Below are 21,433 nucleotides of genomic sequence, written 5' to 3'. Positions count from 1 at the left end.
TGTCACATAAATAAATAAAATCTTAAAAAAAAAAGATCTTTACTTTTCAAAAATCATTAAGTATTAATTTAGAAATATCTCTATATTGTGGTGCCTGGGTGGCTCAGTTGCTTAAGTGACGACCTTTGGTTCAGTTCATGATTCCAGGGTCCTGAAATCCAGCCCCACATCTGGCTCCTTGCTCAGCGGGGAGCCTGCTTCTCCCTCTCCCTCTGCCTGCTACTCTGTCTGCTTGTACTCTCTTTTTCTCTCTTTCTCTGTCAAACGAATAAAATCTTTTAAAAGAAAAAAAACTCGATATCCAAGGAAATTGTGCTTTTAAAATTGAGGCATAATCAATTTTGCTACAAAAAGCACATCATGATATATTGCACCATGTTCCAGTTTCAATTTGCAAAATAACCTTGGGGGAAAACATGGGGGGATGATATTGGCAGAGCCATCTGAAGCTTTATTTGGGAAAAGACATTTGAACTGGCTTTTAGCTGTGGGCATGGGCAAGAAGGGAAAGCCAGGGCAGTAGAGTTCCTCCAAGCGTAGGCTGGGCACTGAGGGCGAGCCTCTCAGGTGGGTTTCCTGTTCCCAGCTCTCCCCTGCACAGCTCCTTCCCTCAGAGGCCACAGAAGCAGGAAGGCTGAGAGAGACCACAGCGACTGTTCACTTGAACAGGACATCAGACGACTGAAAAACAAGCTTCCCTTTGTGGGTGACTATCTTCCTCACAACCATAGCCTGGGAGGAGCTGACATGGGCTGAAGGAACTGGAGCCTCTGCTAGAGAGGAACCTGGACTGGAAAGAGCTCAGGTTACAGGTGAGGCGAGGGCTCATGAGATCCCCATAAGCTGAGCTCAACCCACCTGAGTAGCTGCTCGGGACTTGAGTATGGATACTTGTGTTCTGCATCCCAGACTCCAACAGGCTTTCCTCCGTCTCTAGCAGCTTGGAGTAAGTGGCCGATATCCCCATGTTCAGGACCAGTGTGATGTTCAGAAGCTCCTGGTACTGGTGCAGTTTCTCTGCAGGGTCATGCTTGGCTCGCTGCAGGGTGGCCTCTATCTTGGTCAGCTTGGCATTGGCTTCATTAACAACCATCTACCTGCACTGCTCTACCTGAACTGCATTGCTCAGCATCAGCGATGGCTGCCTCCAGGGAAGCCCTCTGGCCTTTGAGGTCCTCAGTCTCATCCTGGATTGGGCTGATGTTGTGGTTCATATAAAAAATCTCTATCCTTGTGCAATAAAATTCATCCTGGTGCTTCCTAGCCAATGTCTGCAACTTCGAGTACTTTACTTGATCTGGTACTTGGTCCCAATCTCAGACCAGCTGAGGTTGGTGATGTCCTTCTAGTGGTCCTTGACCTCTGCAATGTTGCGGTCCATGTCCGTGGACAGCACCATGGATGTGCCTGAGATCTGTGACTACATCTCACGGATCTTCTCTTCATATACATACCTTCAGCTAAACTCATTGGTCAGCTCTTCCAGGCGGGATTTGAGTTCTACCTGGTTCATGTAAGTTTCATCCACATCCTTCTCAATGAGGACAAATTCATTCTGCATATATGCATGCTCTTTGATCTCCTCCTCTTCTTGACGTCCTCCACCAGCCCTTGCAAGTTGCCAAGCTCCACCTCTGGCTTCAGCTTCTCCTGGCCAGTGAAGTGTGCCCAGCTGCAGCCAAAGGCTGTTGGTGGAACTCTGGAGCATGTTGTCCATGTTGCTCTGAGCTGTTTTCTGCTGCTAAGGAGGCTGCACTTGGTTTCCATAATTTTGTTCTGCTGCTACAGGTGCCGCAGCTTGTTGATGAAGGAGACAAAGATGTTGAGGGTCTTAATCTTCTCCTTCTCTTGGGTATGCACAGCCTGGATATTGGGGTTCACTTCCAGCTTAAGGGGGCTCAGAAGTCTCTGGTTCAGTGAGATAGCTGTGATGTCCCCCATACCCCTGGTCCCACCATATCCCAATCATGTCATGCTTGATTGGCAGGACAGGATACCCCTGAAGCTGTCACTCCTGGCCATGTGGGAAAAGACTAGGGAGCTGGTGTGGGTGCCAGGTGGGCACCTGCACAAGCAGCTACCAAAGGTATGGGGTTGGAGGTGTGCACCTTATAGGATTTTTGGGTTACCCTGATGGATGTGGTGAAGGCTGGAGTGGAGGCGAGTAAGCTCAGACTAACAGAGGTTCGAGAAAGAGCAAGAAGCTACTTCTAGGTCAACCTTGGAAACTTTAAACAATAGATATCAACATTACATATGATTCTATTTTAATTTAGTAAAAATTAAAATCAAAATTAAAATATATTCCTTTATAATTGAATTTTATGTAGTTAATTTTGGACTTGGAATAATTATATTGCACATAATTTAGCACATTCTTAAATATTTTACTGTTCATTATTGCTTTAGGTGTTCTAGTACCACCTATAAATTTAAAAACAATAAAATCAAGTCTAATATTAATGTTCTGAAATTTTGTTCAGAGTGACCATTGATTTCTCCAATCCTTTATACTGTAACTTATCTATTTGTAAAAGTTTTCAGAGGACTCGGACTATAAAATACAACACTACATACACCAAGATTTTTTTTTAAGAAGATTTTATTTATTTATATGACAGACATAGATCACAAGTGGCCAGAGAGGCAAGCAGAGAGGGCAGGGGGGAGCAGGCTCCCTGCTGAGCAGAGAGCTTGATTTGGGGCTTGATCCCAGGACCCTGAGATCATGACACGAGCAGAAAGCAGAGGCTTAACCCACCAACTGGGCCACCCAAGCACCATGTACCAAGATTTTTAAAAGTAGTTTATGTGTAGGGTGCCTGGGTGGCTCGGTTGGTTAAAGCAACTGCCTTTGGCTCAGGTCATGATCCTAGAGTCCCAGGATTGAGTCCTGCATCCGCCTCCCTGCTTGGCAGGGAGTCTGCTTCTCCCTCTAACCTCTCCCCTCTCATGCTCTCTCTCTGTCTCTCATTCTCCCTCTTTCTCTCTCAAATAAATAAACAAAATCTATATTAAAAATAGGGTGAACCACGAGAGACTGTGGACTCTGAAAAACAATCTGAGGGTTTTGAAGGGGCGGGGGTGGAGGATTGGGGAACTAGGTGGTGGGTATTGGAGAGGGCACGGATTGCATGGAGCACTGGGTGTGGTGCAAAAACAATGAATACTGTTACGCTGAAAATAATAAAAAAAATTTTAAAAAAAGTAGTTTATGAATAAAACAATGGTGATTTCAGTTGCTGATTTGGCAAAACTAGTTGCTAATAAATTCATCAATCTCTTTGCAGAAGAAAAAGAAATGCTGAATTATAAAAAAATTGATGCAATCACTAAATGTTTGTGGTAGTACACTGTTGGAAAGGCATGTTTCCCCACAAGACTTTGTGTCCATTTTTTATTAACACCGACACCTCTTATGCATTTTACCAAGTGAGGAAGCCTTTATTTTAATGCTAGATCTAAGAGGCAGAAATAGGAATTCAGATTAATGTTGGCAATATCTACCTTCCCGAAGAAAATGAGACCTCTGTTTTAACTCTCTATGTGATAAATAATGTAAGGGCAGGCCTTCTTTGGAGATGTCTGTGTTTGTTCACGTCTGTTTGTAACTAGGAGAATAATATTAGTATCCATAAGCCCAATTACCTCTTACTAACATGGTGTAAATGTCAATAAAGGTGACCCATTTCCATGGATCTTGGAAATATCTCTATTGAACTCAAATTTGGATATGTCTTCTCCTTGAAAAACCTGGATTTGTGCTGTAATTTTAGAAGTTTATTTAATTTTTCTTTCTGATATACTACTATAAATCATTAATTTTAGTAATAACATTTTTGTAAACATTATCTGAATGATAATTTGAGTGATAATTATTATAGGGTGATTTTTTCAACAGAAAACAGGATTTAAAGAAAACTTAGAAATTTCCTAAATATAACTCAGATTTTATAGGATGATTTTATCTTCAGGGGATTCATTTTATATTCCATATATGATGCTCACTGAAATGTATATTAAGTTCAGCAGTGATTATTAAATGTTATGAAAACCTATAAAATTATTGAAAATTTAATGCATATATTTTCTTATACAAATACACTGATGTATAGATACAGCTATAAGCATGTCTTTTTAAAATAAATATGTTTTATTTCTATGCTATTTCCTTATACTGGGTAATTTAAACATAAATATTTTGAGAATGAGAATATTTATTACAAATATTGATGAGCAAATATTTAAAAATCTTTTCAAAAGTTAAAACCTAAAGTGTACAGCTTTATCCACAAGTTGGACCAGTTATAACAGTGGTAGGTAGTTGTTAAAACCACCATTATGGATATTGAATCAAACTGTGCCAAAATGTACTATACTTAAAGTACATTGTTGGATTTAGTTTCTCAATATTTTTAGAGTTTAGTTTCACATTTGTTCATAAGTGTTACTATACTGTAATTATCTTATTTCAAACTGTTTTTTATTAGTCTCTGGTATAAAAGTTTTTGCTACATTTATAAAATGTCAAGGAGCATGATTTCTCTTTTTCAACTATTTAGAATGATTTATGAAATTTCAGAATTAGTTGCACCTTAAATGGTTGATAAAACCTAGTGGCAAGATCATCTAAGCTGTATGTGTGTGTTTGATCACTACTACAATTTCTTTAATTGTAATAGGCTTCTCACTTTCAGGTTTTCTATTTCTTTTTTCATCTGTTTTTAGGTTTGTTCTTTAATAGATATGTGTCCATTACATCCACATTTTCAAATGTCGGTGCAATTTGTTTATATCCTCTCTCTCTCTTTTTTTAAAGATATTTCTTTACTTGAGAGAGACAGAGCAAGTGGTAGAGAGAGCAGGAGCTAGGGTGGTAGGGGTGGGAAGAGACGGGAGAAGAGGGAAGGGAGAAGGGGCAGAAGGAGCACAGACTCCCCGCTGAGCATAAGCCCTAACCAGAGCTCCATCCCAGGACCTGGGATCATGACCTGAGCCGAAGGCAGAGGCTTAACCCACTGAGCCACCCAGGCACCTCTATATTCTCTTTTATTATTCCTGACTTAATTTCTGTACCTTCGTTCTCTGTCTCTGCCTCTCTCTGTTTCTGTTCTTATCTCCTAAAAAGTATGCTTATCTTATCAATTCATCTCAATTTCCCGTATTAAAAAATATATGAGGATAATATTAGCTAATACATTTTTATTTTGTAGAAGGTTGTGAGACAATAGGCTAAAGTGTCAACCAACATTTGCAAATAAAAGTGAATGCAAACCTCATATAAATTGCTAATCCAATAAATAGATGAATAGATTAGATAGATACAATTTAAAAATTTAACAAACTTGAAGTTAAGTAATGTGGTTTTAAGGTCTTATAAATCAAAATTTTATGACAATTAGCTTAATAATGGACCTATACTAAGATGATTTTGTAGATTTTACGTGGAACTCACTCCTGTATCATAAACACTTCAGCAAAGATAAATGCATTTTTAAAATAAATTCGACATTTATCTTTCCATGAATTAAGTTGGTGATACTTTCACTTAGGTAAGTAGATGCTTCCACCAGCTTCTCAGTAGGAATAAAGTTTTGGACTAAGAGTAAGGACTCTGTTTACCTGAAGATCAGGATTGCACTAGAATTCCTTTTGGTCATGAAGATCATTTAACTCTTAAAGGGGAATGGCTTTGTTTTCTTTTAGAGTCTTTATTTTTATATCTAGCACAAATCAGGAGGGTTGGAGAGGGTGAAAAACATGGGTTTCTGTTTAACAATCAGTTAATCATTCAAAACCATTTTCTTCCGTTTTCTTCAGGCAATGATAGGCCTGAAACAAATGTAGGGTTTTCCACCAAACTACCTTTATTGCATAGTTGGAATGATTGACAGCTTAAAAAATTTTTTCAGGGGCTCTTGGGTGGCTCAGTGGGTTAAAGCCTCTGCCTTTGGCTCAGGTCATGATCCCAGGGTCCTGGGCCCTACATCAGGCTCTCTGCTCAGTGGGGAGACTGCTTCCCCACCCCCTCTGCCGGCCTCTCTGTCTACTTGCGATCTCTGTCTGTCAAATCAATAAATAAAATCTTAAAACAAAACAAAAACAAATTTTTTCAAATATAGTAATTAACAACAACAATCCTTCCACACAGATGATCTGCTGTCAAAAGCTTTACAAAAAGGCATCCCAAATTTGAAATGATGGCTTAGGTAAGTAAGGTATGAAAGTCAGGACAAGCCAGGCATTTTATCTCTCAAATTTTAATGATGGAGAAAACACACTTTGAGCTTTCCTTGAGATATAGCAAAACCTTAAAAGAAAATTTTACAGAAAAAGAACTTTGAGATGATTCTCAACAGATATGGGATGGTAATGCTGCTCAAAATATTCTATTTTATCTTATGTGATTAAATATTTCAAAATAAATAATAAAGCAAGTTCCCTTTTGTCTGAAGACTTTATTTGTCCCCATGTTACTGATTTTTCTTTTTCTTCCATTTCTTTTTCTTTGGGATTTGCCAAGATGTTGGTTTGCCTTGATTTTGCTTAAGGTTATCATCACTTTGTTTTTCAATATGCTGTCATGTGGACAAACTATTTTATTTCCGTGTGGACCTTACAATCATCAGCATTTAGGAAATGAATTTACTTTTTTTCATGATGAAAAAATAACTTTCTCTTTCTGTTAGGCCAACATATTACTGCACTGACTGCATGCACTTTCAAAATACAAGTTAAACTGTTATTTATTTACACAGCTGTTTAAATGATGCATGGCATTACATATTGAAATTTGTGATGAAAATTAATTGCATGTTTCTAAATATGTGACTGCTCTATCGCTTTGGCTCCTGCAAAAATGAGATGTTGATTTTTATGAAATTTCCCTTGATATTAAATCTTTAGCACAAATGAATATAATTGCTTCTCATCTAACAGCTAAACTTCATAATACAGAAGATACTCCTTGGTGTTAAAATAATGTCATCTAGTGAACTTGGTCTTTTCTTCAGTGAACTCTGACAAATTTAAGTTTTGGTGTAAGTAGGCTGTTTCAATTTCTCTTCTTTCAGTATTTTGCTGTAGTTGCTGAATAGTTTCTTAGCAAGGAAAGAAAAAGGATTAACTTGACTAAAACCCAGTTAAAATGCAAATGAAATGAATTTCTGGGCAATAAAGCATGCATTAAGCTGGAACTCTAATGAACATAATAGTAAAAAGTCCCTGGAATATTTTATGCACCTCTATCTATTTCATCTTTATGTTCATTTAGATGTAAGTCTTCCGATAATTTTAGAGGTTTTGCATTTCTGCTTGCCACAAACATGATTAACAGCTTTATTGCTCCATTTTCTCCAGAGACGGCTTCAAACCTACTTAATTTCACTCTCCTGAAACCAAACCACGAAACTCAAAAAGATTCTTTTTTGACTTCTAAGATTTATGCTTATTTCATAGTGATGACTGAAATTCAGTGTTAATGGCAATATGTAACATAAAACGGCTAAGTGTAGTTAAGAGGCTCTGGTGTTTGTTTTGCAATGAAATATTTAAAACAAAAAGAAAGTTAATGTTTGTGTTATATTGGTGTGTTAATTATTGGGATAGAGATAAGAGGGAAGGATTTCTTTACAGAAACAGAGATATTGGTTCCTCTTATCAGCCTGAAGATAGAGGATCACCTATCCCGGAGGACTAGAGAGGAGGGGTCATTTTGGTGATGGATTTTGCTGAGTTAGGTATCCCTTTTGTTGAGATAAGCCCAAGTTTAAGCAAATGTAACTAGGTCATTTCTTTTATCTTGTTAGACTTAGTCACATTGTGCTCAAAAGCTTTTTAAAAATTCAGAGGATTTTAATATATTATCCTATAAAATAATTGTATAATCTATTATTATAATAGATCATAAAAGAGTGTGGTTATTATAGAGTAAGTACTATTCCAGAATCATAAAATGTTAATAAGTGTTCAAGGTCAAGAAAATATAGGATAGGTTGAGAGTTAAGTCTATAGAAGCTGGTACATTACGAGTTGAAATAGCTGCAAAAGATTCATGAAGTCTGTTCTATGCCAAGAACAGTATCCCCGAAACTAATTTAAATGATTAGTTTTACTTTTTTCATGTTCATCTGTTAGAAAGCATATGGTATAGCCTCAATGATTATAGCAATAAAAAAGGACCATTTGCTGGTCATGGCAGTATTGTGACTATGAGATGTAAGGTCAAATAGAACGAAAGAAAAGCAGTCTTAAAACAAAAAGCCATAGAAATGTCTTATTTGATGTTTTATCCACTTTCCTTACAGTATGCTTTTTGATATTTGATATCGAAGGAAAGTATGTTGGCCTCAACTCTATGTTCCCATCTATATAGATATATACCTCTATCTATGTATTTATATATCATCTATCTATATATATACTTTGATATATAGATATATATAGAATTCGGTTGGACAAATGAGTTACTGAGTAGGTGACCCTCTCTTCTTATCCTATTTGATCAAACTATTCTGGACTCTTTCTGTCTAAACCCAGAATATTAACTTTGCCACCGACCCCAGGAGTGAAAGAGCCTGCATCAAGTTTATGCTCTGTCCTCTAGGAAATACAAAATGCAGTGCTGCCTGGTGACTCAGAAAGCACTTTAAATACTGAGGAAACTCTTTTACTGTCCTATTTAAATTATTCTCTCTACAGTTAAAATTGGGCTTTATTCTATCACAAAATATGTTCCTATATACTCATTTACATTCATAGAGTTGTGGAATTCTTAATCTTCGTTTCCTTGAAACAATTAATTCTATTCCAGTCACATTCTGGGTACTGCTTCCTCCTGCCATCCCTGTTTGGATCCACCTCTACATTCATTTTGGGTTCTTCCCTATTATTACACAACATGAATTGTACTTCGTGTGCTTATCTGAGGCACCAGTGCTCTGTCTCCGTGAAATGTTTCTTCTTCTAACTTGTAATGTAGTATTTAGTCATTAAGGTAATGTACTATTTCAGTCCTTCATAGTGGTGGTGGTCAACAGTCTATACTCTTGTAGAACTATGTAGATAGACTATTGGTTCCAACACAAGGTGATTAAGTCACTTGACTAAATACCACCATTATCATTTGGCTGTCCAACCTTTTTGCATCTCACATCCGTGTATGTTTAAATCACCCTCTATTTATTAGAGCATTTTTACATTCATTGAACAGGTTATTCTTCTAGTAAACCGTCAATCAAGGTGCCAATACCCTGGCCCCCACTGCTTACCTCTATGATCCATTCAAGGATGAGCACATGATCAGATTACTGGATCAAATTCTTTCTAGTAGCTATTCTACTACACAAGGAAGGGATAATTCTCCCTTTGCTTTGATGTATTTTATTGTATAATCCAGTATCAGAGTAAGAAGTCTTTGTTCTCATAGTTTTGCTTTGTTTTGTTTACTATCTAGAAAAATAGCATAGGATACACTGTTGATTTGAAAGCTCCTAGGAGGTAATGGGAAATAGACCCTGCATTCAGAGGAGGAAGAGATGGAGAAAGAGGCAGGCCACCCCCTGTTGGTAGGCTGCAATTTGAGCAAGCAAGAAAACTTAAAAACAAGGCTTATCTTGGATGGCGCGAGACAAATAGATCACTGCACCTGCTTTCCAAACTTAAAAGTCTATATAGAAGTCTTAACTGAGTTCAATCACATATACTGTCCATATGGCCTTAATACCACAACACTATCACAAGGCTATATCCTTGGAGCACTTTTCTGGGAGCAAGGAAGGCAAGCAGAACCCACATTCCAAGGATAGGGGTGGTGATGAGGAGCCTCCAATTGCCTAGGCCCAGCTCAAGGGTCAACTGGCTGTCACTTCCTCTTCACAATCTCCTTCAATACTTTATCCTTCATGACTGGCTCTTGTAATCCTACATGCCCCCTTTTCCAAAATGTGCCTTGAGCAGTCAGCAAGGGGATTTATTAGCATAGAAGTAGCTATCTGGCTGCATTGGAGGCACATGTAAGAGAAAATATGGAGTAAGAAAATGATTTCCAAAATTACTGACAACTTTTTCAACCAAGATCCAGCGTCTGAACCACTGATTTGTTAAATTCCCCAGGCTGAGTGTTGGATCAGTCATGACATTCATAAATATCCTCATGTGATTTAATAAAGATAATAAATTAGCAGACTCATCAAGGATGAATAGGCAACATTAGGTTAGGGTGATGGCATATGTGTCACCTTGTGAACCCATCCTATTTTGGGGGACAGCTTTTCTCATTAGAGGCATTTCAGTGTTTCGATAAGGACAGACTTTGTTGGCTATTACTCAAAGCTTGATGAGTAAATCTGGTAAGCGTTTTGTATGTGCTATAACATCCACTAAGCCAGTGGAGGGAACAAAGGTGGTGGCCAAATGATCATGCCAGTGAAAGACAGAATATGCCTACCTGGCTTTAAAGAGAGAGTTTGGATAGCCATTGTTATTACTGTGGAGCAGATTTCATCTCTGCGACAAGGAAAAACCGAGGGTGTGATGGTCCAACCACTCAGATGGAAACCACATATTGTGCCTCACAAACATTGGATTCCATTTAATGTCACCAAATAAATACCTGCGCAGTGCAACCAGTCAATGCCAAATCAGTTAGTCTCCCTTAATGTGACAGTATGACTACAGTGATATCCATCCCATGTTTCCAGTATAATTAGATTGATTCTGTTCAGAGTGATTTTTCTATTCTCAACATAGGAATGCCTAGATGCCCAAATAACAATAACATGGAGTAAGTCATTCCCAAACCTGAACATAGCCACCCATGGCTCCAGTGGTGGTATTTCCAGGACCTTTCTAGTCAGCAATTTGATAGACCGCCTTTATAGTTTATCTGGCAGAGGAAGAACACCCATGTCCTGTGTTATTAATACTATGTGCTACAGACCAGCTTTCTGGATCAGTATTGATAAACCAGATGAACTAATAAGAGTACTAGTCCTAACTTATTAGGACTTATTAGCCTTATTACTTAAGGGCTTTCTGGTCCAGTCCCTGGAGAGGCGATACCCACCATAGCAATCCTGAGGAGCTAGAGCATGGGAGCAGTTGCCACCATATCCAAAAGTTCAATAGATCATTTCATCCTTAGTATGAGTGGACCCACTGCAGAAAGGTATTTCCATCAGGTGATAGAATATCACAGAAGCAGCAAATGTCTAAGACAGAAAAGACATGTGATAATGTGATAGAAACTTGTATGCGAAGGTCTTCCTCTTCTACAAGAATTACACTTGTGGCCTGACCTTTAGATGGTGATGTGGCTGGAGATTTAGAAATTTGACCCATCTGTGTATACCAGCATTGTTGGCCGAGGGAGGCAGAACTGCCAGGCTGAGGAGTTACTGGAGGCCGGACATGCCAGACCAGGACCTTTATCTTCTCCTCTCTTTTGATGGTGCATGTTTCATTCCAAGCATAGTGTGTTTCAACAGGTCTGTCTTGCAGCAGGACAACAAGATGCCAATGAAGACTAGCTCCCCCTCACCCAGGGACAGAATTCACCCATCCATCCCGGGGGGACATTCCATTGCAAATGCCAGTCGATAATTCCTTTTCCAAGGGTGGTGACACTTCCGTATTCTCAGTAGCATGTCGATCCATGATGAGAACTGAGGCAATGGCTGTTCTCTGTGCCTTCCACACCTATATGGTATTGTGTGCCTCAGCAAGGGTCCTCAGGCTGGCATAAGGGGCAAGCGGGCCCTGCTGGTTGGTCATTCAAATTATTAAAGCCTGAGACAATACTTTTGTTTGCCCAGTCAAGGTGGTTTTACCTGTGAACAATTTAATTTACTGCTTTCATATTCAATTTTTCCTTTCTACTAACCCTGCTGCTTGTGGGTCATAGGGGAGACGGAACTTCCATTTAATGGCATGTTGTTTTACCTAGTCTTGCACCTTATGGCTTTTAAAATGTGATTCCTAATCACTTTGTGGTCAGTGAGGGTATCCATACCTAGTGTCAGTTTCTTTAACCCCCTAATGGTAGCAGACTAGTTAGCATGATGGCAGGGGAAAACTTGGGTTAGGTCTAATGTTAGTGTCCACAACCAAGGCATATTTAGAAACCTCACTCAGAGGCAAGGGGCCAATATAATTAATTTACCAATCCCATATCAGCTGGGAACTCTAATAGATAGCCCCAGATTCTTTTGGCAATTGTCTTGGGTGTTGTTTAGAACACACTATACATGTTGTTACTGCATCTACCAAATTACTATGCCTCAAGAGCAATCCAGCATTGTAGGCAATATGCCATCTTACATGAGCACTGTGGTGGCCACTCTTTCTATGCATCCAATCTGCAATACCTACTTCAGGGTCAGTAGATAAACTCATACTTTAGCTAAAACATCAGCATCCTAAAACCCGGGGGTGTCCCGTTCCCTTATGCACTAGGACATGAAAAAGTGAGAACTGCCTTAGTTTCTTATGGATGGACCCAAATGTCTTTCCACAAACTTTGCTCCCATAGGGGCTTATTTATGATCATCTACTCCTTGGCTTTCTATTGCCCAACTTGAAGGCTAATTCTTTTAGAGTAGTCTCACTGTTGGCATATAGGGTTAACAGGCAAGACTCATGAGTAGTCACTAACCACACTTCTCTGAGCTCAGCCCACTGGCTGCTGCACAGGCCAATATGTGAGAGGCTCTACATACAGGAGTACCACGCACACTGCTAGAAACTATTACCTCTGGGGTTGTAGGGTTTCTGCCCCCTTCTTAGTTCCTGGTAATCCACTGTCATTCACCATGAGCCGTCTGGTTTTATCATCCAGATCAGGCTGTTACAGTTTTTGGATAGTTTCCCTGACTTCTTACATCCTCTAGGCAGTTTGTATTATTTGACAGTAACCATTCTACACAGTTGGTGCTCTCCCTCAGCGCTAGTTTAACTGCTTACCCCAGAGGGGGAATTCACTGATAGAGGTTTGCAGAATTTGACTTGTGGGATATCAATGTCCAATATGTTCTCTGGTCTTACACAGATAAAAAACCACATTATTGGGTGTATGCCCAATTTTTGGTGTCAAAAGGACCCTCCTGACCATAATTGTTTGTCTTCTGTAAGCATCAGTGGCACTGAGGGGGGCAGAACGTTTCTGAGGGTTACTGTATTAGACTACATTCAACTCCAGGATCCACCAGAGCTCTCACCCTTGTGTATTTCTAGAGTAGAGTAAATAGAGACCTCGGCATGAAGCCTCTGATCATCTCCAATGCTCCTCACCTGGAGACACTCTTGACCTACAACCTATACGCAAGCTGTGAGAAGCACCTACCCTGAATATCTCTGAATATCTATGAGGCCTGGGCTGGAGCATGTGAGACATCAGGGATGATAGAGGCAAATGGGGAAGGTCTGAACTTATACAAAGGTATAATCATTCTGGTTCATTCTCAACTCCTTAAAAATGTCTTGTGCCTCCTCTATATGTTTCTAGGCTCCCACATGCTCAGGGAGATTCCCCTCATTGGGCCAAGCCCCACAGCAGGCTAGAATAATCCAGTCCATAAGGGAGGCTGAATCCCCCAAACACCACATAGGTGCTGCCGGAGGGCAGGGTATGTGGAGATGTTTCTCATTTTCTCTGCCTCTCACCTGGTCAGAGAAATACTATCACCTTCAGTATCCCACAGCTGCCCTAAGCAAGTCTGGATACTTCCTCTGGCCTTTTTTCTGGAACTTAGCAGCTATCTGAATAATCAGTGGGAGTATTGTCTCTCATCGTGAATGTTTCTTAAATCGGGGGTGTCCCACTGCCTGGGGTTGCTATTGCAATGCTTTTGTTTTTTGTTTATTTGGGGTAGGAGGGAATGGGGTATTTCATCCGTTTCATTATTAATTACCACAACATACTCCTCTTCACTCTCATCACTTTCCCAGAGAATCCGCTTCTTAGTGTACCAGTCAGGCTTAGTCACAAGTGCTATAACCCTACTCCCTGGCATATACGCCCTCCTAATTTTGCAAACTGTACACTAATCTCTGACCTAATCTCTGACTTTTCATCCTGCTCTCTCACCTTGTCTGCCAGCCCTGAATCTAACACAGTAGTGGACATTAGATCTATCCGGATCTAATTAGACATCCGGATCCCTCTCTAATGTCAGCCTTTCTTCCAGTTTTCTTCCAGTTTCTTGCTAACTCAAGCTTCAGCCTCTAGTCAGGTAATGGGTGGCTGCTGGTGTGCCCATTGTAGAGGCCAGCCCATTGTGGTAGCCACGTACTTCTCTCCTCTGCAGCAGGGTGCTATGTGTAGTTTCCTCCAACAAGCAGATTGAACTGACCGGTGTCGTCAGGGCATCTCCATACTCACATTGTGGTCCACACATCTGACATAAGGGCCATCCCTCCCCACACAGAGGTCAATGGCCAATTTGGGATCTCCCCCACAGATACCTCACTCCCAAGGCCCATTTCCTTGGTCTCCTGGCCAGCTTACCAAATGTTGATTCACAAACTCTTAAGAAATTTCCCAGGTGTAATCTGAAACTGACCCTGGAGAGGGCCAGGGAGAGCTAAAGAAAGAGAAAGACCACTCCAGACTGATAGGTGGCAGGTTGAAACAAGTAAGGAAATTTACATATGAGGCTTGTCTTGGGAGCTGCGAGAAGAGTAGATCCCTACACACCCATCCACCAGAATCTTTAAAGTTTCTGAAGTGGTCTTAACTGGGTTCAGTCACAAATACCATCCAGATAGTCCCAACACTGCTTTACCATCTCGAGGCTACGTCCTTGGGGCAGCTTCGGGGAGGAGGGAAGTCAAACGGTACCCAAATTCTAAGGAGAAGGGTGGGGTGGTGAGGAGCCTCTGATTGCCCAGGTCCAGCTAGCAAGTCAACTAGTGGCCATGTCCTCTCAGCGACCTCCTCTAACATATATTTTTATTTAACAGTGTACCTGTTACACTTCGGAATGTTAATTTAATATGTTATAAGAAGGAGTACAGGTTATGATATAATTATTAACATAAAAATTGATGCAAGTGGTTTGAAACAAAATATATCTCAAGCAGAGTGAAGGAATGCATGAGAGTGAAGGAAGGTATGAGGCTTTTCTCATAAACAGATGAAATATTACTTAAAATTAAGATATGGATCATTCTCTCAGTTAATGAAAATAGGATGATAGTTGTAATGGTTTGATAAATTCACTATTTTACTAATAACTTTTTCTTTGCAGCCCACTATTTTCCAAGTATTTGAGATTTTGAATGAACACTATATGCATTTAAGCCAATTATTTAGGACTTGATTATACTGGCTAAAATAAATGTTAGCTGGAAGAGATTCAAAATATTATAACAACAACTTATCATCCCAGTGATTCATAAAAAAAATTTTAATCAATATAATTTCTCTATAACTAATGGGAGGAAGCTAAATTTAGTTTAGAGATCCTTTTCAAATATCTGATACAGCTTATCATGTTAATATATGCTTATTATGCTAATATATGGACTATAAAGCCTAAGAAATGTATTTAACTCAAGATCCCTTTTTTTAAAAAGATTTATTTATTTGAGAACGAGCAAGGACAGGAGTAGAGGGAGGGGCCAGAGGAAGAGGGAGAAGGAGGCTCTTTGCTGAGCAGGGAGCTCGTGCAGCTCAATCCCAGGACCCCAGAACCATGACCTGAGCCAAAGGCAGATGCTTAACCAACTGGGTCACCCAGACACCCCTAACTCAAGACCATTTATTAAGCAATAGTGTGCAATGAGCACAGAATCACATCACCATTAACAACAGCAAGCTTGCTGGGCTCTGTGTCACAGTGCCAATGATCACAGAGGCTCCAGCATTATCACCACTGTCCTCTACCTTCCCTTAATCACAACAGTCTTTTCTTCCTCAAAGTCTCAGCTCTCTATGCAGAAAAGAACACTGTGTCCTAGTTCCTGGCATCTCAAGCTTTAGTGCTTCTAGCTGGTATCTTCTCAGATTTGCATCAAGCGGGAAATGGAATCTTTGCTCCTTGAAAACCACAGCGTGGGATGGATGACGATCCTTGACAGCTGCTTATCTTCCCCCGAAAGTGCCTGGACTGTGGGAAGGGTCACTCAAATAAGGGAGTGACATGGGATTGTGGATTGTCAGGGAAGTCACTCATTCTGGCTCCAGGTGACGTAAGCAAATTCTCAGTCCTTTGTGGATAAGGGCAGTGGAGGGCACTGACCTATACAAGCATGCCCCAAAGGGCAAAATGGTGGGCTGTTTCTCTACCTGTGCTACCACTTCTGAGAGTGAAAATCAGGCTGAAAAGAGCAGTGGGGAGACTTCAAATAGACAATGTGAGCAAGTGTGAGCTGTATACTAGCGGATGGGAAATCTAACAGTTAAGACTTCGAAGGAAAGAGAGAAGAAAGAGAACTTAAACTATTGAAAACACATAATTGTCAAATGGAATGCATTTGCTTAAAAAAATTTTTTTAGTATGTGATAATAACACTCAGGGGAGAGAATCCAGGTGTTTCTGTCCCACTTGCCATAGTTGCTCTTCCAGCTTCTTTTCCCTACGCTTCTCACCTGCACCGGCCGCCCTCAGTGTTTCCCATAGGACTCCGCCAACACTGGCCATCGCCTTCTCTCCATGAAATGTGTCTTCCTCTATTTTTGTTGTTGTTGTTGTTGTTGTTCTTTGTGTTAATATGTCACATGGACATGTGAGTAGTGGCAGTCTATATTTTAGATTCTAGCAGAAATATATATGGTTAGTAGCTAGAAGGTTGACAGGTTAAGTCATCTGACTGACCAGCATCACAGCCGTGGGCCATGATAGCCTCTTCTTAGATGGATTTCACAGCATTGTGAATTGCTATTTAATGAGAATAAAAGAACAAAAATATTACTGTGATACCACCATGGGAATTTACATTTATTTAGGGAAATCTTACATTGAAAACTATTCCAATTCCAACTGATACTGGGGTCTGAGGTGAATGATAAATGTCCCCACTCTAGCCTCATTATAAACAAGGCTGAAGCAGATTTTTCTCATCGTTATGCTAGAAGGAGAGACGTACTCTTCTTTGCTTGACCTACATAGAATAGTTATGCACTAAAAGACCAAATTAGGTCTGGCGAGAACTTCTCAATAATAAACAACTTTTGAAATTTTAATGGTAAGATATAAATCATGGTTAAAAGGATTTTCAAGGGAACAGATTACTTCTGTTAATCATATAATGTTTTGCCTCAAAAGCAGGATGGATTATTTTATTTTATGAGCAAATGCATCAAGGATGGTGCGGCTGCTAAAACTTTGCTCCTTCTCTAAGGCATTTCTCCTTTGCCCATAACTTTACACTGATTAAATTTAAGTACGTCCTCTCTCACCAGTTGTAAGATCTGATTCTATCTTTTAGTCCTCTAAATACTGAGAGGTTTAACTCTTATCTAACATCATTTGTTCATAAAATGAAAATTCAGATTAGTAGGTTGCTGGACTCCTCTATCTATTAACATAATATTGTTTGAGAGTATACCCTACTCTTAAAACGTTACTGCCATCATCCAAGGCTTCCCATTAAGGCTCTTCTTTTGTTCTACCACTCCCACATATTTCTTCCTGAGATCTTGTTCTCATGTTTGTGGAAGCCATATATATATAAATATATATATTTAAGATATATATACATATATATGTATATATATCTTAAATGAACTCTTTAATGCAGCCATCATTTTCACTTTTCTCCACAAGTGCTTGGAAGATAGCCCCCAAAGAGATCTTTAATGATGCAGGTGTATAACTGGACCACTCCACTCCAACCCAAATAGAGACTGCCTTGGAATGAGCTTTACAAATTTTTCAAATTTTACAAAGTGGTGCACATCAATCATAGTCAGCATAGGGTAGCCCGGATTCCACTTTTGGTTCTGCTGTGTAGAACTCTCCAACTTGCAGACCACCTGTAGGAGACCCATCTTGTGCCATTTCTGGTCCTCTCTTCTTCACTTACCTCTTGTAGCCGATGTTGCCACAGTCGGTAGCTCTCCATGGCTCCAACTTACTTCCCCAGTCACCACCTGGGATTCCGCACTGTGCTTCAGTGGCATAAGCTTTTTGTTCCAGAGTTTCTTGCGGCATCATTGTGAGAACTTGCTTCATGTCCACGCATGCATATTCTGAGACTGTGAGGGCTTCATGCCATGCAGGATGAAACTTGGATGAATAGGAAATGAGAACCAGAGGACAAATCCTGCTCCTTTCTCTTCTCCTAATGTAAGTCCTGGGATGTATTTTATGGCTAACCCTGCGAACAGCTCAAACTGTATCCTGACCCTTACACCTTTAAATTATACATTCAAGTAAAATAACAGCATATATGTCATTTAGTTTAAGTTCTGCTTAGTACATAACTATGCAAAGGCAGTATCAGGAATGATCCTAGAAAGCAGATCCTCAGGGTAAGTGTTTGTACCTGAATAAGTAAGAAGCAGAAGAGCAATAAGCATGTCTGTGGAGGAGGTGTGTGGCGATACACCTGGCATTCAATGCCATCACAACTAGTGTGGCTTTTTATCTATGCTTAAGTAGAGTGGTATAAGGAGGAAAGTGAAACATTGTATTCCTGGTTACCGTGATATATGCCTGTGGTTGGGACAATCGCTCACTTAGAGTGGCATCCACTTTGATAAAATGCTTTTATATTGGGCTACCCTCCTCTTGTCCTTTAGTTCCCTGGTTACACCTTATGTTCTCTAAGATTCTGATGAGTGAAATGACAGCACCAGAGATGTTTGGTTCAGATTCCACTTCCTGAGAAACCTAGAATAAGATATAATTTAATAAATATAATTAAATACATTAAATTAGCGAGTAATACCTCCTGTCTAGAGAATATATTAAATCAAAATTTATCTGTTTTTTATAATTAAGTTTTTGTAAGCAACTCTGCTGTTTCTGATTTCCTAATATGCTGCTCCCTTTTCTGAAGAGTAATTTGAAAATAATTGTCAAATAACCCTTTGCTGCAATAACCGTATAGCAAAAAATATATCCAAAGAATTAACTCTAAAGAGCATACAAACCATTTTATAATTATGATTCTCATCTGATTATGTATGATAAGAGGGAAATGTCAGAAACATCTATAGAGTCAAGATAAATAATTTAAATTGTGATACATATAAAGGCTGAGATGTTATATAATAAATGAAATTCGTAATCTGGGAGTATATGTAATTAACTGTAATATGTTCCCAGGAGAAAGCCTGTTAAAACCTATATATTGTATAGTGTGTGACTTTCAATTTAGAAATATACCAAAATACTAATAATAGGTATTTATGATTTTTGTATGATATTTTATGGTTCAGAAATGTCTTTTTATGTTTTTCAATTTTGTATAATGAAATCATTACCTCTAAACCAGATAAGTAAATGCCTTATTACCATAAATCATCTGATCATTATACTTGTGACATTTTTATCTTTGAATACTTCAGTATTTTTTCATAATAAATGATTATCTCCTTAAATATTTCACATAAAATAAATGTCCATGACCTTCATTAACCAAGTGATCTCCAATATATTTTTTTCTCTTCAAAACAGACTGAATCATAGAGCTCAAAAAACATTGGTATGTAGTAAAACCAACATTTCTAGTATCCACAATGGAAAACAAATGGCATATTATAAGATTACAACAATAAGGGCATAGTCCAGAAATATGTTCAGTCCAAACATTATTAAAATATAAGGAATAATATCAAGACATTAGTATTACATTTACTTTTCATATATCTATTTCTCTATCTAATCTTCCACATGGCTACTAGGAAATTAGATATGGTATTGTTCAGGAACAATATGGAAAAATGGAGGTACTTTTTTATTTGGTGCAATCACATGAATAAAACATGAAAACTAGATTTAAAAATATTACTTAATTGCCATATCTTCCATACCAAGATTACAATAGGGCGATTGCTTTTGCAAGTATTTTATTTTCTACTACATAAGGAAATATCTACATGACTTCAACTACCAAGGATACAAGTCCAATGATAGAGATCAGATCAGTTTGCAGAAACTATAATGATTACATTCAGTTGTGCTTGCTAGCATCTTTCCAGCTTTTTCTCAGCCCGTAAGAAAACCACAATTAATAGCTGCATAGACGTTTGATGCATTATTTTTGGAAATGTCATGGTCAACGACAACCAAGCCCAGATAGAACATCTCTGATGCTTCCTGAAGCTCAGGCAATAGGAAAGTTAACAACTGACAACGGATCTGAAAACCAACATTATGTGCTCCAAATAGTCAATACAGAAATATGCACCTTCTGTGCAAGTATCTTAAAAAGACAAGCCAACTGAAGAAATTACCACATTTGGCATTGACTGACATTTCAATACTAACTACTTGATTAGCAGAACCTTAACCACCGCTGTCTTTTCTCACAGACTTTTGAAGTTCAGCTGCCTGACCACGTATGCACTTTAAGATTAGAATCATGAAAAAAAATAAAATAAAATCAATCAATCAATCAATAAATAAAGTATCCCTGAAGACTATATTATCAGAAGAACAGAAGAGTGAAATTTCTAACCTTAGTATCCTAAGTAGGATCACAGGTTGCAATATAATATTCTAACCAATCTGATTAGGAAGGTGCTTTTGTTTTTAAGATCTCATTTATTTATTTGAGAGAGAGAGGGAGAGAGAGCCCAAGTGAAGTGAGGGGCAGAAGGAGAAGCAGACACTCCACTGAGCAGTGAACCCAATGGGAGGTAATCTTAGGACTCCAGGATCATGACCTGAGCTAAAGGCAGACTCTTAACTGGCTGAGGCACCAAGGCAGCCTGATTAGGTTTAGTTTAGTTGGAGAGTCACAATTTGGTTGTAGAGAATTGAAAGTTTTTTTTGTTGTTGTTTCTGTTCTTTTGTTTCTTTGCTTGCTTTTCCATTAAAGGAAAAAAACGTTCACATACATTTCTGAAATGGGTGCAACACTTTATTTGGAATGTCTATGATTAGAACAATCAGTGACAAATCCCCAGCAATTGTAAATAATAATATTAGTATTAATAATAATAAGCTCCCAGAATTTAGCTAAATGGTTTTCAATATTTAATACTATTAACAATCTTGTTAAAAATGTTGACTCTTTAAATCTAGAGTAGGGCCTAGGAAACTATCTTTTATTCAGGGTAACAGGTATTTTTTTTTTTAATATTGGTAGCTTAAATATATCATAAAGAAAATTGGACCCAAGATATTTTTTGTATATGTTTTTTGTGTATTTTTTGTGACAGTTCCCAATTTACCATGATTATATTTTTTCTCAACCAGTTTGAAAATATTCATCTCTATTTACACTCACAGGTTACTTTCAGCATAATGTTTGGAGCGGTGTA

The 21,433-nt window shown here is 38.8% G+C and overlaps 1 pseudogene; it reads right to left on the bottom strand.

The window, feature by feature from the left end:
* Positions 1 to 657: 657 nt before the first annotated feature.
* On the bottom strand, positions 658 to 18,173 carry LOC132027471 (keratin, type II cytoskeletal 8-like; annotated as a pseudogene).
* Positions 18,174 to 21,433: the final 3,260 nt, after the last annotated feature.

This window comes from Mustela nigripes, chromosome 12 (genome assembly GCF_022355385.1).
Source record: "Mustela nigripes isolate SB6536 chromosome 12, MUSNIG.SB6536, whole genome shotgun sequence".
Taxonomy (NCBI): Eukaryota; Metazoa; Chordata; class Mammalia; order Carnivora; family Mustelidae; genus Mustela; species Mustela nigripes.
Note: the sequence above shows the minus strand (reverse complement) of the source record. Positions and strands in the feature narration are given on the sequence as shown.